Source organism: Parus major, chromosome 5 (genome assembly GCF_001522545.3).
Source record: "Parus major isolate Abel chromosome 5, Parus_major1.1, whole genome shotgun sequence".
Taxonomy (NCBI): Eukaryota; Metazoa; Chordata; class Aves; order Passeriformes; family Paridae; genus Parus; species Parus major.
In genome coordinates, this window is record NC_031774.1 from 37,828,875 (window position 1) to 37,845,976 (window position 17,102).

Consider the following 17,102-nt stretch of genomic DNA (forward strand, 5'->3'; position numbering starts at 1 on the left):
GGCTGTTGTACAATCAGAACACATTCACACTTCTTATACCAACTTATATTGACTGAAGTTATGATGCAGCTACCTTGATAACCTTGAGCTTCCAAACTAATATTTTCAGGTGATGTGTTAAGAGGTGAGACTAAAATTCTACTTGCTAAGAGCAGGATAATATGTAATTATTTATTGCAAAGTGTTCTGAAGACAAAAAAGGCCATGCAAAAAAACTACAGTATTATTTTTTATCCACAACTGATAAGCATTCACCACAAAATATATAGCTTTTGTAGTCCCCATTTTTTGGTGCCCATTACATTGCAGGACAGTAAGGCAAAATTGCTGAGTGTGCTCAGTGAGGCACCTGAGTAATGAGGTATAGCACTATCTTTTCTAAATGGAAGAACATAGACAGAAAAGACAGGAAATGCTAGTAGTGAAGCTTAAAAAAAAAAATCAACAATTTAATAAAAAGACAAGTTTTAAAGATATGAGATAGATTTAACAATTTCCTTTTCCCATGCCTGTTTTTTGGACTACCATGAATGAAAACATACTGCATAACAGAATTGATGCTGCAAATAAATTTATCAGAAATTTCTTTATTTTATCAGTTATTTCATTTTCATGTACAAATTCAGTCATTTTTCAAAATTTACAAACATGTTCATCACATGTAACAGAAACAAAAAATATCCAGAGAGCCAGCAATACTAGAATAACTGTAAGAAAACTTCTGCAATATGGAAAAAAACCCCCAACATTTCATGCCTGAATTCTCCTTGAAGTAACCTCTAATGCCATTAAAATAGCTTGTGACAATCACCATATTATCACTGATGTTGCTGTTATACTAAAACACAACAACAGTTGTTGAAATGGAGACATGGTTAAGACCAGTAGAGTTCACTGCTAGATAGGGGCCAGCATTAGGTTTCAAACCACACAGCAGCAAAACCTGGGAAATACATCTCTTCAGGGTGAGATAGCAGAGATGTGCTGACCTTGTAAAATAAATTAAACCAGTGACAATTTGTGTAACAAACAATTTGTCTGCCAAATATTCACAATTATGTGATCCACCATGTTAGCTGACAAACCACCAAAGTGCAGGACAGTGGCCTTATTCAATACCTTTCCCCCTCTTTTCCCTCAGAACAGAAAGGTCATCTGGAAATATGTCTGGGGTGCAATTCTACCTGCACCCTTCAGTATTTGAAACCACTTGTCAAGAAAACTGGGATCAATGGAAAACACAACAGTAGCTCCCCCACATGTTGAGTGGCCATGACATTTAAACCATGCAATTTTACAACAGGCAACAAACAAAATTGGGAATTCAGGGTTAAAATCTCCAGTGAAATTTTGTCTTATAAAGTAATGAACGTTGACCAAGAGAGTAAATCAAATGGATCTCCTAACAAACTGAAAACAGCTGTTTGGCTGAGTGTGTCTCTGATTTAAGTTTGGTAATTATTGCCCTACTGTGGCTCAAGGTTATTCTGTATTAGTGAAATAGGATATCATAGGAAAAGCATCCAGCTTCTTAATTTACTGTAGCATCAAAAATTCCACTGTATAAAAAATAAGCCGGAAATGTAACCTTCTAAAAACTTACCTATAAACCTTCTAAATGCCCATTTATTCATTCTTCTCATGCACAATTACACGAAATTTTATTACAATAAACTAGAATATCTAATGCCAAACAAATGATATGTCACTTTTAGTCACTCCAACTATGTTTTCACATAAACACACTGAAAAACAACTTTATAAAACTTGGAGTCAGTGATAAAGTATCTTGGCTTAATAACCTACTCCCTGGGCTTCTATGGTCTATGGTAGCACATAGAAAAATTGTATACATTCCTGTAAAAATAAACTTTCTTTTAAGGTCTCCTCATACTAATAGCAGCACAAGATAGAAAACCACTAAATTAAAATTTTCAAAGGTTAAAAACTTGTTTAAGAAATAATGGTAGACATTTGATTACTGCAAACTGAGTTCACTCAATTAGTGCTTGATCCCCTCTTAAATCCAGACTACACTATGGTTTTATTAACTGCTTTTATCTAGGTTATTAGATGTCTTCATTACCTAAAAAACATGAATCAATTATCTATGTTAATAACGTAATTACTGTGGTATTATTGATCTGCCTCTTCAACATCAAACAATGTACAAGTCCGTGGAAGTATAAAAGTGAGTCTCCAGCCAATTAAAATATCTAAAAAATGAAGGAAAGCCCTGTGTATTCTGTGAACAGCTTAGTAGGATTTCTGCTCTGGAAATTCAACAACTACAAAACTGTCTCTCCCTCAGACACAGACTGCAATTTTTCAGTCAGCAGCAATTACTGTACATTGCTAGACTGAATCTTCAATTCTAACACAAAAATATTTTAATAAACAATAACACAATCTTTGAAAAGTATTATAAATCCAAGTGCTTATTCTTTCTGAATATTTCTTTCAATACAACTAGGAGTCTTAAAATTAGATGATTCAGGCAATTTAAGGTCAGCTCCAAGTAAACATTGAACTCAGTTTGGTTGCATTATTAGAGAAATAATTTCATTTGGAGAGTGAATTATCACAGATTAATTGCAAACAGGCACTGCAAGAACAACTTTACCCAGCACACTAAACTTTTCTTTTGGTTTCCTATTTTCTCAGTTGAGATATATACAAATTAAACCTTCGCTAAAACAAAATGTGGATATATATACTCTGAAATTGTGAAAATTACTGATTATATGCCACAGAAACAATCTTTTGAAAATACCACCATGCTAATTTTTTTTTTTTTTTCAAAAAGATTGGACAGACTCGAGAAGAAATAGTAGTAAAGTGAGTGTTCATTCATTTTAAAAAAGAGTGGGCTCTATACAAGTCTCTCTGCATACATAACACAAAACAGGCAGACTTCAATCTGAAATCCCTTCTTGCATACTCTTTGCCAAGGAACAATTTCCATACTGACATTGTTTAAATAATCATACAATAGAAGCCAATAAAGGCACTTTGGCTATGGGAAGGATCAAGACTTACACCCAGTCAAAGCCCCCCCAGCAGCATTGCTGAAGAAACCAGCTGGAAGCAAGTGAAGTCTCCATTGTTTTGAATTAAGGGTCGCATAAGAGAAGAAATGGAAGAGAAAGAAATGGAAGGACACAATAATTCAAATTTATCAGCTGATCTCAAGATCCTTACTTGCGGTAACATCAGAGATAGCTTCATGTGCTAACTACCAGCTGACATACAGTGAGCTCCAGCCTTGCCCCTTAGAGAAGGATGGGAAGCAAATCTCCTAAAAGCAAAATCTATTGACTGAGGCAGCTTCAGTGTTTTTCCCTACACACTTTCAGGCACCCCGAAGAACTTTTCTAGCTGCTTCTCAGTCAGAATGCAGTCCAAACTCATCCAACTTCAGCAGTTTCGCTTAACTAGAAAATAAAGGGTAGGCCCAAAGAAATCTTTGGGCACCTACAAGTCATTCTTCAGCACCAGGATTTATTGTAAACTTTCACATTACCTACCATTTTATGTATCTTATGTTTAAACACCCTCTGGATCCTTGAATAACATCAAGTTCTGTCATAACTAAAGACAGTTATCAATTACATATTAATACACAGTTTCCCTCTGGCACTTTACTTCATAGAAAGGTATCACAAATATTCCATTAAAATGAGGATGCAGATGGAAGAGGATCAAAATAGGTTTCACCTTGTCATTAAGCAGACTGAGTTTGGCTTAGTCTGAATATAAGTGACAGAAGACTTTCACTGGCATTTAAATTCAATAACATTGATTTAATTTAACATATTGATTTCCCTGAAAATTATAAAACAACTAGTAGAGGATTACAAGCTTCTAAAATAAGACACGGGACAACTTGATGCATACATTTCCAAGGAGCTCTGTTCAGGACACAGCTAACCCTGAAGGCAAATCTTTAAGCTTAGTGTTCCAAGAGCTTCTGCGCCCATCAGCATCTACCATTCACAGCTAAATTAATTCCTCTTTCAGCCTTTCCAGGTTACAAAACTTAAGTAGAGGAACACACAAGCCACATGAAGGGCCAATCCAATATGCAAATCTACAATATACTTGATGCACACAGACAAGTATCTTGTGATTCACAAGACAAGGATCTTGTGGAAACTTATCTTGTGGGTGCTTATTAGATGCAAGTAAAAAAAGTAGGTATTTGTAGTGCTCAGCCTCAGTCACTTTTTTTTTATAGGAAACCTGAGAAACCTAGTTCCCCCTTTTTTTAAAAAAATGGGAAACTAGAAATCTGGTTCAAATCTTAGAATTTAAATCTTCCCTCAGTTCAGAACTGGTTCAATATCTTCTGCCTGACAGAAGCAGGTGCAAGCTATCCTCAGTTTGAGGTTGCCTTTCAGCATCACTCTGCAGAAAGAAAAAAATGCACAGCATCAGAAATAGTCTATAAAATACAAAGCATGCCTTTATCATTTAAAATTTCAGACTGACCTAAAAGCACAGTGTGCTGTGCTCTGGCATGGAGGGCATCGATCCAGAGTGTTTCACTTCCTGAGACGCAATCTAGCCAGTTTTGGATCTGATCTCCACACAGGAATACAGAGAAGTCTCCAACACGATAATTCTACATTATAAGAAATACACAATACAAAATTCCACTACATTTATTCAGTATCTTCAAAGAGTATACAGAGTCTTAAATATTCACTGAGACAGTTCTATAAGGTCACCATAAGGACTGGTATAATATCAAATTAACTGCAGCTTCTGAAACATCACAAAATTGACCATTTCTCTGCAATGGGTCTCCCAGGGCAGAGAATCCAATGGAGACTCCTCATTTACAGACAATGGCTAGATCCTTCATCTTTTAACTCTGGCTTACATAATTTATGTAACAAGAACATCCTTACCAACCTCCAAAACATTTTAAAATGCTCAAGCTATTGTTTCTCCTCAAAACATGTAGTAAAGTAAAATCCTAGTTCTTTAAAACCTGCATTACATATTCTTACTCGAGAAAACTAATTCCTATTTCCCCTTTTTAACGTAGGAGTCATTACTTAGTTCCCCAGAATGTTTCTCTTTCCTCTGTCTCTAAAATACTCAAATGCCTAGCAGAAAACAAGTCAGAGATACAGGAATTGCTATTTTAATCCTCGACAACATTCAGTTGACATTTTGTTTTGTTCTGTTTGCATGGTGTTTTTCATTTCAAGATCAATGATGTTTTACTCTTAATTAAATTATGCTTTCACATACTAACACACAAAATTAAAGATGAGTTCATCCACCACCAAAATGCCCCTGCAGTCAGAATGCAATTAGTCTTACAATATGTACTCTGAAACTTCAAATGACAAATTCTTAAACAGTGACTACAAGATCCAGCAGTCACTTCTATTGGTTAATATTTTGTATGCATTGCAAACTTCTGTCTTGTGCTATGCTAAAGACAGACACAATTAAAATAGAGGACAATCTGTAACAATGAACAGAATCTAATATTTAATTTCTCTGCCATTTTGTTGTTCACACTGCGGACTTCCCCCCTCTTCACCACACATCTGGAACAGTGTCCAGCACTACAATGTTTCCAAAGCTTGTTTTTGTAATACAACCCAGAGAAGAGGTGAGCTCTTTAGAACTCCTCACCAGTCTTTCTAACTCTTTTTAACCAGAGTTAGAAAGACCTGTTCTGAATCTTTGACATCTACAGAAAACAATTTAAAAAGGGGTACAATCTTGGGCTAATTTACTAAAAATCTTCACACTGTTGTCAGTATCTCAGTACATGGCTATTGGCAGTGACAGTACACAAGTGTCCTTACACACGCTGCAAGTCCCTGCCCAGCTGTACAGCAGCTGGCTCCAACTAAGCCCAGAATAGGTCAAGGGTGATGCGAATCCTCAAAGTACTGCTGGCCTGTTGTGTTTTTCTTTGATGGCCAAAGAGTGCAAATGCCAAAAAAAGAAAACAAATGCTTTCCTTAACCTTGGATTCCCTAAATGATTTAATGTCTTCATATCCTATGAGAAGCAGTTCAAAATGCAACACTTGTATCTGTAGACTGGCCGCTGGATATTACAATGCATGTAATAGAAAGAGCAGAAGTCATTAACCAGGCAGATGTCAGTAGCCTACCTTGACAAGGACTTGTTTGGAATTATCCTCAAAGACATCTGCTGACCCAGCAGCCTCCATGGCTTCACAAAAAACGTTCTACAGATAGCTACAGGACTTCTAATTCACAAAGCCAAAGGCTTGGGATTTAACCAATTTCCAGTCTTTTACATGCCAAAGAATTTGTTCTGTTCCAAAGGTATCTAGCAACATAATGCTAGAGTAGAAATGACCAAAGAAACTATTACAGTGATCCAGCTGCAGAATGAGTGAGACTGCACCACAGCTCACATTATTATGTAAGACAGAAGAATTTCTTTAGGAAGATTTCCATATTGATTACAATTTTATTCTTAGTATTCTCCAAGCAGATAAAAGTAAAAACTTTCACTGTACAAAAGGACGCTATACACTCCACTACAGGAATCTACATTATTATTATTATCATTAAATTATATTATTATTTTATGGTACAAATAAAGAGCCACACATGCCCATACACTTTGTTACCATTATATGTTAAAGTAGGTATTTCTCATTGTACTTTGAATTCTGTACTCTTATAAATGACATCATAAACTTCTGAGTCTTGCCATTTGAAAGTTAACCCTCTTTTGACATAGTACTTGGAATATAAAATGGTATATGGGTACACAATTAAACAACCTGATAATTAATGAAAACAGAGCTCAGGGAAGAAAATAGAAGTACTGGTGAGGTATAAAAGCAGGAACTTCACCCAATTCTGCTCAAAAGAACACTTGATTATTGCTCTTGATTAGTAGCATGGCTGTGCCACAAGATGAGGCTAGTCTCATTCTCTTGGGCTTTCCACTTCATTGCTCGTTCTCTACACCCTCTTTTCCCTTCACCCATGTTCCCTCCAGCCCATGCATTTTCAGTTCAATTTTCATTTTTAAGTACTAATTCACATACTTTTTTTAAAAGTCAGCAAGGCTATTTTCTGTTCTGAGAATAATTTTGATAGCAAGAGAGGAAAAAAACCACCAAAAACATTTCCTGTTGCAAGTGATGGTCCTAAAAACTCACCAGCAACCATCTTCTTGCTGTGACCTCAGAAATTCTGCAGCCTTTGCTGCATAAGAAGCTTTACCAGGGGATAGGGGGGTTCCCATCCCATCTAGCCCACAGCCTCATATTTAGAGAATAGGCTGTGGCTAATTTGGGTCTGAACCCTCTCAAACTAACCTTCAAAAGACATCAGTCATACAACTACTCCTCGTGATTCATCTGACTACTCATACCAGTTTCTCACCAGAAGCACAATATTTCCACTGTTAGGTTTTCAAAATAACATAAGCAGGAAATAAATAGGTTGCCACCAGCATTTCCTCAGACACATGGATCCAGCTGATCCCTGGTAATGATTTTGTGCTTTGCATCTTGAATGATGGATCCTGGTTTTGTGTTACTCTGCTTACTAGTGGGGCTGGACACCTACATTTATTATGGATGTAGGTGGTTTGATTTAATTGCAATGGAAAATTTAAGCCTAGCTTGCATATAAATCTGTTCACATTTCAGAAATTCCCCCATGGGCATTTAAAATCCTTGGATTTGAAGCTCAGAAAATCAAAATATTCTTAATTCCAGGTAAGCACAGTTAGTACATCTGATACAAAGTACCTTAGAGCTCTGTGATGTTCTCCAGCCTCATAAGAAAAAAAAAAAAAAGAAAAAAAAAAAAAAAGTCAATTTATTTTATACTGGTAGATGATTATAAAATACATGCACCTATGAAAACAAGGATATGGCACACATATATATTCACACAGTTCCAGAATGGTCATGCTGTCTTGTTTTGGACTCAGTTCTATTCAAAGACATATATATATATATATATATATATATGTAATAGAGCACTCAGAATTTATTTTTTTAAATCAACATTTTTCACAATATAAGTTTTTACATGACCACTGAACTTCTATTTCAACAGAGTCAGTGACATTATTGTAGGCTGTAATGACAGTGAATAATTCTCCTTCAAATAGTCTCACTGAATTCAGGGGCAGACTGATAAACAGTCACTTCTAGGTGAGAGTTACTCATATAAATAGCCCCAGAAAATTCAGCTGGACTAAGCAAGTCAACAGTTTTGACAGTCTGGATCTATATAAACAACTACCAACACACTAATTTAAGAGCAGATCTGCCCTTATCCTGCCTTTGCCTACTGTGAGTTTGATGTGGTAATTGTTATTTCTTAAATCAACATCACAAGACTATCCATAGCTGAAGACTGCTGTGAATCCCAACTTATTGAAAAAAAAAAAACAGTGAATGTTTTATTTCACCTTTTAGGCAAAGAGACCTTATAATTTCTACATCCTCTAGTAATGTTTTTCTCTTTCATTATTCCATTCAAAGTACTTTAAGTAATTGACTGCAAAAGAAATTAGAAAATATTTTCCACATAATTAATACTGGAATACCTGAATGCAATCCAATATAGCCTTAATAGATATGAATTGTCACAGATTTCTGTCTTCTAAATAATGTTTTAAAACATCTTGCTCTTTATATTTAACATCCAGATTTTGAGGTCCAGTTACAAGTGTTTACCATAGAAAACTCGGTCAAGCTGGTGTTTGACCTTTGACAGGAAGCTGCCCTCACTCCAGCTAGTCCCAACAAACTAGGCCCAAGACAATAAGCTGCTTTATAGCTATTAGGTAGGCCAGTGTGTTTCTCCAGGAAGACCTCAAGCTGAAAAGCCAACACGCTTGACAACCACAGCCAAGGTACCAAGGGCCCAAGCACTAGACATTGGAAAACAAATGGAAAAGCACACATGGCTACATCTGGAATCCTAATGGGCCACCAATGGTTCCCAGCTAAAGGAAGAATTACCAATGTTATTTTATCATCCCTTGTGCTAACTTAGCTGTTTATGTACAGCAATAAATGATTTTTTAAAAACATATTTGGGTCATTATGTCATATACCACCAGCAAGTACGATTGTTTTATTGTGCTTGGAGTCAAAATACACTGCTATACCCAGATGTGAGGGAAGTTCAAAACCTCTAGTCCTTCTGTATTCATTCCTGTTGGACAAATGGATTAAGTTTTTAAAAGGGAAACTGAGAATTTTTATGGCCTGTACTCCCATCTCACTAGTAAAATTCACACTGATATTTTCCTATAGAAGTTTGCCTTGCCAATGATAACATTAAGTATTACCTTAGTAAGCAACCCAAAATTTCAACCAACAGGAAATGCCACACATTTTATTGTTAAAACATCCCCATTCCCTTCTTCCAAAGCCACAAGACGTTATATAAAAGAAATAGTTTAATTTTTTTTCTTTTTTCTTTTTTTTTTTGTACTATTAGCCCCTATTGAAATTCAAGGCAAAGTAATCACTGTGCTGTGGAATGAAGCTAAAATGCATAAATATTTATTAACAGACTTAATAAAGGAGGACTCTGCAGTTATGGCCCTGAATTTATATGTGCAAATGCAAGCTTGTCCAAAATCTACAATCAGAATATTGTGTTTCCATGTAATGAAACACAGGATTTGTGTAAAGATTGTTGCACAGTATTTCTAACCCTAGCACTACAGCATTTAAACTTTGAGATCAAAGCAAAAAAAAAAGTCAAATCATCCAGCCTTTGCTGCTTGAGAAAGATAGCCATAACTTAGTATGAAAACAGCAAAAAGTGTATTATTTTTACAAGACATTATTATAATTTAAATGAAGTAATTCTATTCTAAAACTGACTGTATCCCAATAGTTTAAATCAACATTTATCAGCAAAATATTTTTCAGCTTTCTGTTCCACAAGACACTGACAGAATTTGAAAAGAAGTGCAATTTTGGAAGTGACAACTGAATGCAATTTTGGTAAATGTAATTCTAATTTGAGTCAAAATGAATAAATGAATAAACAATTCAAACAAATCAGGTTTTCTTTCTCTTACATTCACATTTCCTTTTTTCCTACTTCATGCTAGCCCTGTTGCACTTTCACTCCTTTTTTTGTTTTTGGTTGTTTTGTTTTGTTTTGTTTTGTTTGTGGTAGTGGGGAGTGTCCAGACTGAGGTTGGGGTAGCTCTATGTTAAGAAAGCCATTTCTCACAGTAGAAACAGAAAACAACAGAAATACAGGAAAAGCTACATCTAAATGCACAATAGAATAGAGTTTCCCATGATCTACATTTTTTGGTATCATTTAACATCAAGCTGCAGCTGAAGGGAGCCGTAGTTTCTTTAATCTTGCTAGGAAGGTTCCTAAGAGTGTGCACACACTTACCACACAGGTTCAGCTACAGCTGTGCCAGCCCTTTCACAGCGAGTGCAGGGCAAACCCTGTGGGAAGGACTGCTGACAGGCAAAGGATCCAAATTCGACAGATCACACTGTGATAAACACGTGCACAGTCCCAGACATGCAATGCTTCTGAGGATGATGCACTGAGTATTCTCAAATACGTTATACTGAACCAAGATGGACAAACTGGTCAATAATCTACAGACAACTTCCATTAAATTAGCTGGGAAAATAAATCTCAGAAGATTTTAGGGATTCTTCTATCAAATGACTGAAATTACTTCAACACACAATGACTAAAGAAATAGCAAATAGGAAATCTATTTGCAGCAACATCAATATTAAAAGTTGCTTCTTTTCAAAATAGTTTTGATGGCATTGTTTTTCTTTTAATATTACACTACTGGTAACCCTAATACACCATGGAAACACAGATGTGAATTTGATACCCTAAAATAGTGTTTTTAAAGCTGACAGCAGAGTGCAGAACGTGAAATTTCCTTGCTTCTGCTGGTTAAAAGCACGATTAAGTAAACAGCTAAGTGCTTCCCCTGATTTCCAGGAACAGCAGAAATACATTAAATCTAAAGGAAAAAAAAAATATCCCAGCAACTGATCTCTAGAAAGTTGCTTCAGAAGTTTCTGCTCTGTTTCCAAAAGCTACACTAAATAGGGAAACAAAACACTCAAAAATTCCATTCTCGCACTGCTATAAAGTGCCACATCTCTGTATGATGTAGTATGCTGTTTTTATGTCTAACTTTGGGATGACAGTATATATGTGTATCATATGTCTATATTTTATATATATATATATATGCTAGCATACATATATATTTATATAACATACCTAACAATTTAAAATTATTCAGAACACCTTTTCCTTGCTGATTTTCCAGATGTTTTTTGACTTAATGAAAGAAACAGAGCAAGGATTAGAGAACCATTTCAGAGAAACACAGAACACATTGACAAACACTGAAAAGATAAATACATGTTTTCATACTCACAGAATGAAAGATAAGATACCTTACATATGCCAATTACTCCATCATGTTACCACTAGGAAAACTTGATCCTTGACAAAAATAGATTTAAAATATATTTAAATCCCACATGACCTTATAACAGCAGAAGTGAAAGGAAAGGAAAACAAAGATCCTCATTTTGTGCTTCCTCTGCATATTAGTTCATATTATTAGTTCATATTATTTTTCTTCTCCCTTTTTTCCAATCCCTCCCTCCATATTCTCCTCCTCTTCTTTTTAAGGGAAGAGATATTTAATGATTTATTAATCACAGTGTTTGTCACATTCACCTGTGCAAGACTATTCATCTTAAGCAAAATTTGTTACATTTAAACAAGTTTTAAATGACACAGAAGGTTTGTGCAACTATAACACAAACAACAAAAAAATTTGATGTACAAAATTCTTATTGATGAGTCTTGTTCTTGTCACAACAGTGTTTGTATTTTCATATATGGAAACTAATTCTAAAAGCCCAATTTAAATACCCCTTTCAAAAACACTGCTGGTATTTATTGGCAGTCTCCATTATGAATTTTAGACGTATTTAGCAGCAATGATGAGTAATTTCTACAGTTTCTCACTGTACTCTCACAAATCAATTAGAATACATCAGCTTTTAATTTTATTGGTCTGGCATTTTTTCACAATAACTACATTTTATTGTGGAAAAAATGTGTATTCCCTCTAGTGACTCTTTGGCAAATATGCAATGAGCATTTTTACCATTAATTAAAGCGGCTAATTTTTGTTTACTTCTCTATATCTCAGTATCTGCAACAATTTTTTAGATTTTTAAATTTAAATTTTTAAAAGAATGTACTCAGCTGGCAAGGGGCCTGTTTAACAGCTTTATGCAGGACATCAAAGTATTTTCCTCCTGTTGGGTGCACTGCAAAAATGGTAGGGTCAACAGTTTTGAGAAGGTAATTATTTAAAAATACACTCCCTATTAGACAAAAAGAAATACTGTAAACCAGTGCGTAAGCACATTTTTAAAAGCAAAGAGATGTTTGCAAATGGTTATGAAATACTTCCACATGTGATCATATTTTCACAATAATGGTGACTATCAAACATTATATTGCACATTAATTTTTATTGTTGAATAAGATAATGGAGCCAAGAATACTGTAGACTGTAAAGCACAGCCTGTTGCAGCTTATTTCCTGGCCAAGTCTTCATACCACAGATGTCGGGCAGCTATCCCAAACCGTTCCACATATTTACTGGTGCTCTAATTTTTCCATATTAGAAGTCTTGTGTTTAGCTGTTCTCCTCAGTAGCATTAACCAAGCAGTTCATAAAATCTGTTTTTAAATGCAGCTGCAAATATCAAACTGCTTTGTGAAGCCACTTGTTTCATGGTCCCCTTAAGACTGAAACTGCCATTAACAGAGACTAAATGGCCTGTGACATGGGCAGAGAAAGTTGTTCAAAAGCCAACTAACTTCTTGTTTCAGAGGGTACTTTTGAAACAAATGTTTAATGTCAAGTTTAAATACAGATCCATAATTAACAATGTAGAGCCACTGGAGCTTAAATACAAGCATTGCCAATACACTGTACTGCTAAAATTAAATTTTAGTCTTTCACAGGCTGAATACTCATAAACCCTTTAATTAATAATGGAGAGCAATATAATTTCAACACAAGGTAACCACAGGCCAGAACATCCAGCAAAGGTATATACAACTGAAGACTTTTCAAGTTCACAGCAGCCCAACACTATTCCTATTAACATCAGCAGGAACACCAGCTAAATTTGCACATCTGAACTGAAATTCACTGTCTTCCAACAGAATTTTATAAATAAAACCATCCAGGTGTAAAGTTGGATATCTTAGGACAGCCCCAGACAGTGTATCTTACTGAAGGCAAAACTGTTGAAAACATGAAGGTTTGTAGAGTACTAAATTACTCAGTCTTGCCAGGGGTACAGCTGACTGTTGTGCAGGGGTTTTTTAACATAGACCATTATATTTTTTAAAGGCAGAGAGTAATTCATTGGCTAGGAGAAAGGCAGGAAATTTTTCTTTGGCAGGTTGATTTCTTTTTTTGTTTTGTTTTGTTTCTTCTTTTTTTTTTTTTTTTTGAGTTTTAAATTAGCAGATGTTTAAAGCTGCTTCAAGGTTTGGAATGTGGAAGAAATCCCAGTGGAGATAGATTAGTGGCAGAAAGCAGGTGAGGTGGTCAAAGGTGGATGTAAATACAATTTATCAGATGAATCTGCAGTTTGTCATATTGGTATCACCACTGCACATGTGGCATATATAAAAGCTTTGGCAACTGAGAATGAACATAGTTCCTCTAGCCAGTGTAGTTAGAGAGAAAATGCATAGCAACACAGGGATGTGGTACAAATAAATGGTCCAAGAAATCCTAGATTTTACAAAAAAATTCTACAGCATGTGTAGAAAGGATATGGGCAGGCATTCTACTAAATAAAACCTCCAAAACCACAGACCACAAAAAAACCCCCAAATGAACACAGACACATGCACCCTTTAGTCCTCATCTTCCTTTTCCCCCTTTATGCCCCCGCCCAAAAAAAAAAAGTCCTCAATAACTGGCAAACTAAGCTAGGCAAATGTCAGATCTCAGACTAAGCATGAGTCATAATATGACCCGTTTGTCTGGTCAGATAGTTCAGATATATATTATATATTATATATATATATATATTCAGATATATATAATAGTTCAGATATGATTCTATGACTCCTCACAGGTTCTCAGTTCTTACATCACAGTTTTTTTAGGTAAAGCTTTCTATCACTTTTGATCAGACAAAACCATCCTACTCTGCTGAATGATTTGCCATTATCTCAGTTGTATTCTCCTTTGTGATCCCAAATACCAAAGCAAAAAAAATCTCCATTCAAAAAGTCATCTCGTATCTTTAGTACAAAATATTGCATATCTCCTCAGAAAACAGATTTTTTTTTTTTGGCCCCACAAGATTACCAGAACAACTTAAATGGAATTGCCTGTATCTTTAATATGCGCAATGTCCCCAGCCAAAAAACTGGCAAGCTGAATAAAATCAGGGGACTCAATGCCTGGTCATTAAATTAGCTACCTGAGAACACTGGGTTCATTAGTGCATCAGTGTCATTCCACTGCAGCAACAAAAGTGAATATACATAACATTGCTATCTTCTATATGACAGGTATAGTTTCTTGGTCCTCTTTTCCATATCATATATAGCTATATATGTGTGTGTGTGTGTGTGTGTGTGTGTGTGTATGGATTACAGTATCAGTTCCATCATACAATTCATAGCCAGAAATATGCATCCCCAAATAAAATAACTTGCTGAAAAACTGAACAAATTAAATAAAATTTATTAGAACTGTCTAAGAAGTGCTGAAGTCCGTCTCTTCCTCGAAAACCTTAATTAGTTGACAATGTTACAGCCCTAACACCATTTGGCACCCACACAGAAATAAATCCATATGGTGCTCTTTTAGTTGGAATGAAATGCTATGGCATCTATATGCCAATGTGTCAAGACTGGAAGTTTCCCTTTCCATGGATGAAGAGCCTGTCAGCACCATATAGCACATACAGCTCCACAATTAGGAGGAGCCCTGGTAAGCAGGTGGGTGAAACTCCCCCACCCCATCTCCTTCTAGCCCAATTCAGCAGAAGACTGGCTGAAGTCCAGCTAATATGAACATCTGGGAATTACCAGAAGTGCATCCTCAACCAAGGGTTCTTTGGGTTGGGAATCAGTTACCCCTGCCAGAAGTATCTCACATTTAATGAATGACTTCACCTGCTTGCAGAGATAACTTTTTGCCACTTCAAATTTTAAGGGAAGAAAGCTGGAATTTAAAGTTTTCTGCTATAGTAAAGCTAGGCTTTCTTAAGTAGCATTATAAACTGATTATGTTAATTGCAGGATGTTCATAATAGTTTTTATAGACTGCATATAGTGTCCAACAGGTTTGGTAAATAAGCAGATGAAGAAGATAAATAAGTAGACAAAAATATAAAAGGCAAGAGATTTTTCACACCACCAACAGTGGTGGAGGAGCTATTACCACCGGGGCTAGGATTTAAAATAGACACCATAATTGACAGGGTGTTCCTGGCTCCATTTCATGATGCAGTTGTACATACAATTTGAAGAAAAATAATCTCAAGAATAGTGATAAATGTAACTGTTGTGAGAAAATAGAAGTCTGGAGTTAAGGATGCAAGGTCACCAAGATGCAGATGGAAAGAAAAATGTACATATACACAGAAGCATTGAAATTGCTATTGTGCTGAAGAGCTTCCTTTCTTGGGGACTGGGGGAGACTGAAATGTTACTGGTTAATGGCTCAAACAATTGGCCATTTGCAAAAGCAGCAGTGCTTGGCTGAAAATGTGCAGGGTAAGAGCCCAGGTGCAGAGGGGGTAAGCACCAGAGGATGGTAACAACAAATCAACCTTTGTTTAGCAGAAAGCTGGGGTTTGAGCCAGGTTAGGGAAGAGGCCAATAAGAAGCAGATCCTGTGAGGTAGGATAGTGCATTTTTATCCTACCAATGTCCTCCCTTACACAAGTGGCGCAGGTATAAGGACTCCCTCCACAGAAGTACTGGGACATTCATGAGTGGGCCTGAAGGTGCTCATACCTTCTGAAGGGGTGTCACTGGCTCAACTACTCAAGGCAGCTGACATGTCTGAAAAAGTGTCATAAACCACCAAAGACTCCCTGAAGCACTCCCAGACTCATTTCTGGGGCCTTCCACCAGATGACTGCACATGATCCACTGTGTCACAAACAGATCCACAGTGTGCTGCTTCAGACAAGGTAAAACTCACCCCCACGGGAGCTATCAGGGTGTTTACACCTATCCAAAGCATAGATTAACCCATTGAACTTTGTGTTTTGTGGGCTTCCTCCACCCCTGATGGATGCAGACTGTGACCATCAGCCAGTGGACATCAAAATTGAGTCTTGCTGCTGAAATATCTTTCTACTCTTATCCATTTTCTCTCTCTTTCTCTATTTCTTCTCCTAACTTCTTCTCAAAATATATGCAAACCAGGCTGAAAAATGTCAGTGAATGCTTCTTTAGTAAGTGCCTTGTTGTATCTGGACAGGTCAAAGTTGGCTAAGCAAGTTTTCCAAGCACCTTTGTGTGGATGGGTTAAAGCTTGTTAAGTTAAAGTTCGTGAAATGCCTTATTTTGTCTGGACATTGTTTCCAAATTTACCAGGTACCTTATTATATCTTATTGCTCCAAAGTTTGCAAATAAAATTTTGTTCTTGAACTTCCTAAGAATTGTGTTATTTCTTCCACACACCACTCAGCATGAACCAAACAATCTTCCCCTAAACTTGCCAAGCAGACTGGGGCAAACCCAGGGACCATTCTATTGTGTGCTGGTTTGAGGTTTTTCTTGTTAACACAGATTACCTACCCAGATGAGTGTGCACTCTGTAATTTTTCATTCACAGCTTCAGATTATGAGTTTACCCTTCTACTCAACACCAGTGAGATCCCACATCAAACCTTGTGTTCAGTTTTGGGCTCCTCACTACAAGAAGGACATCTGGAACTTGTCCAGAGAAGGGCAATGAAATGAATGAAGGCTCTGAAGCACAAGTCTTTTGAGGAATGGCTGAGGGAGCTGGCGTTGTTCACCTTGGA

At 36.3% G+C, this 17,102-nt stretch overlaps 1 protein-coding gene and 1 long non-coding RNA gene across 2 annotated transcripts in view; both read right to left on the reverse strand.

The window, feature by feature from the left end:
• The window catches only part of SLC25A21 (solute carrier family 25 member 21), a 235,331-nt gene that overhangs the window by 177,534 nt on the left and 40,695 nt on the right, over window positions 1–17,102 (reverse strand). The gene's annotated exons all lie outside the window — the stretch shown is intronic.
• LOC107205632 overlaps window positions 556–17,102 on the reverse strand; it is a 32,421-nt gene continuing 15,874 nt past the window's right edge. The window contains exons 2-3 of the long non-coding RNA XR_001522049.3: window positions 4,492–4,624; window positions 556–4,407 (exon numbers count right to left, since the gene is read on the reverse strand). This is a non-coding gene — a long non-coding RNA (uncharacterized LOC107205632). The remainder of the gene's footprint in view (window positions 4,408–4,491; window positions 4,625–17,102) is intronic.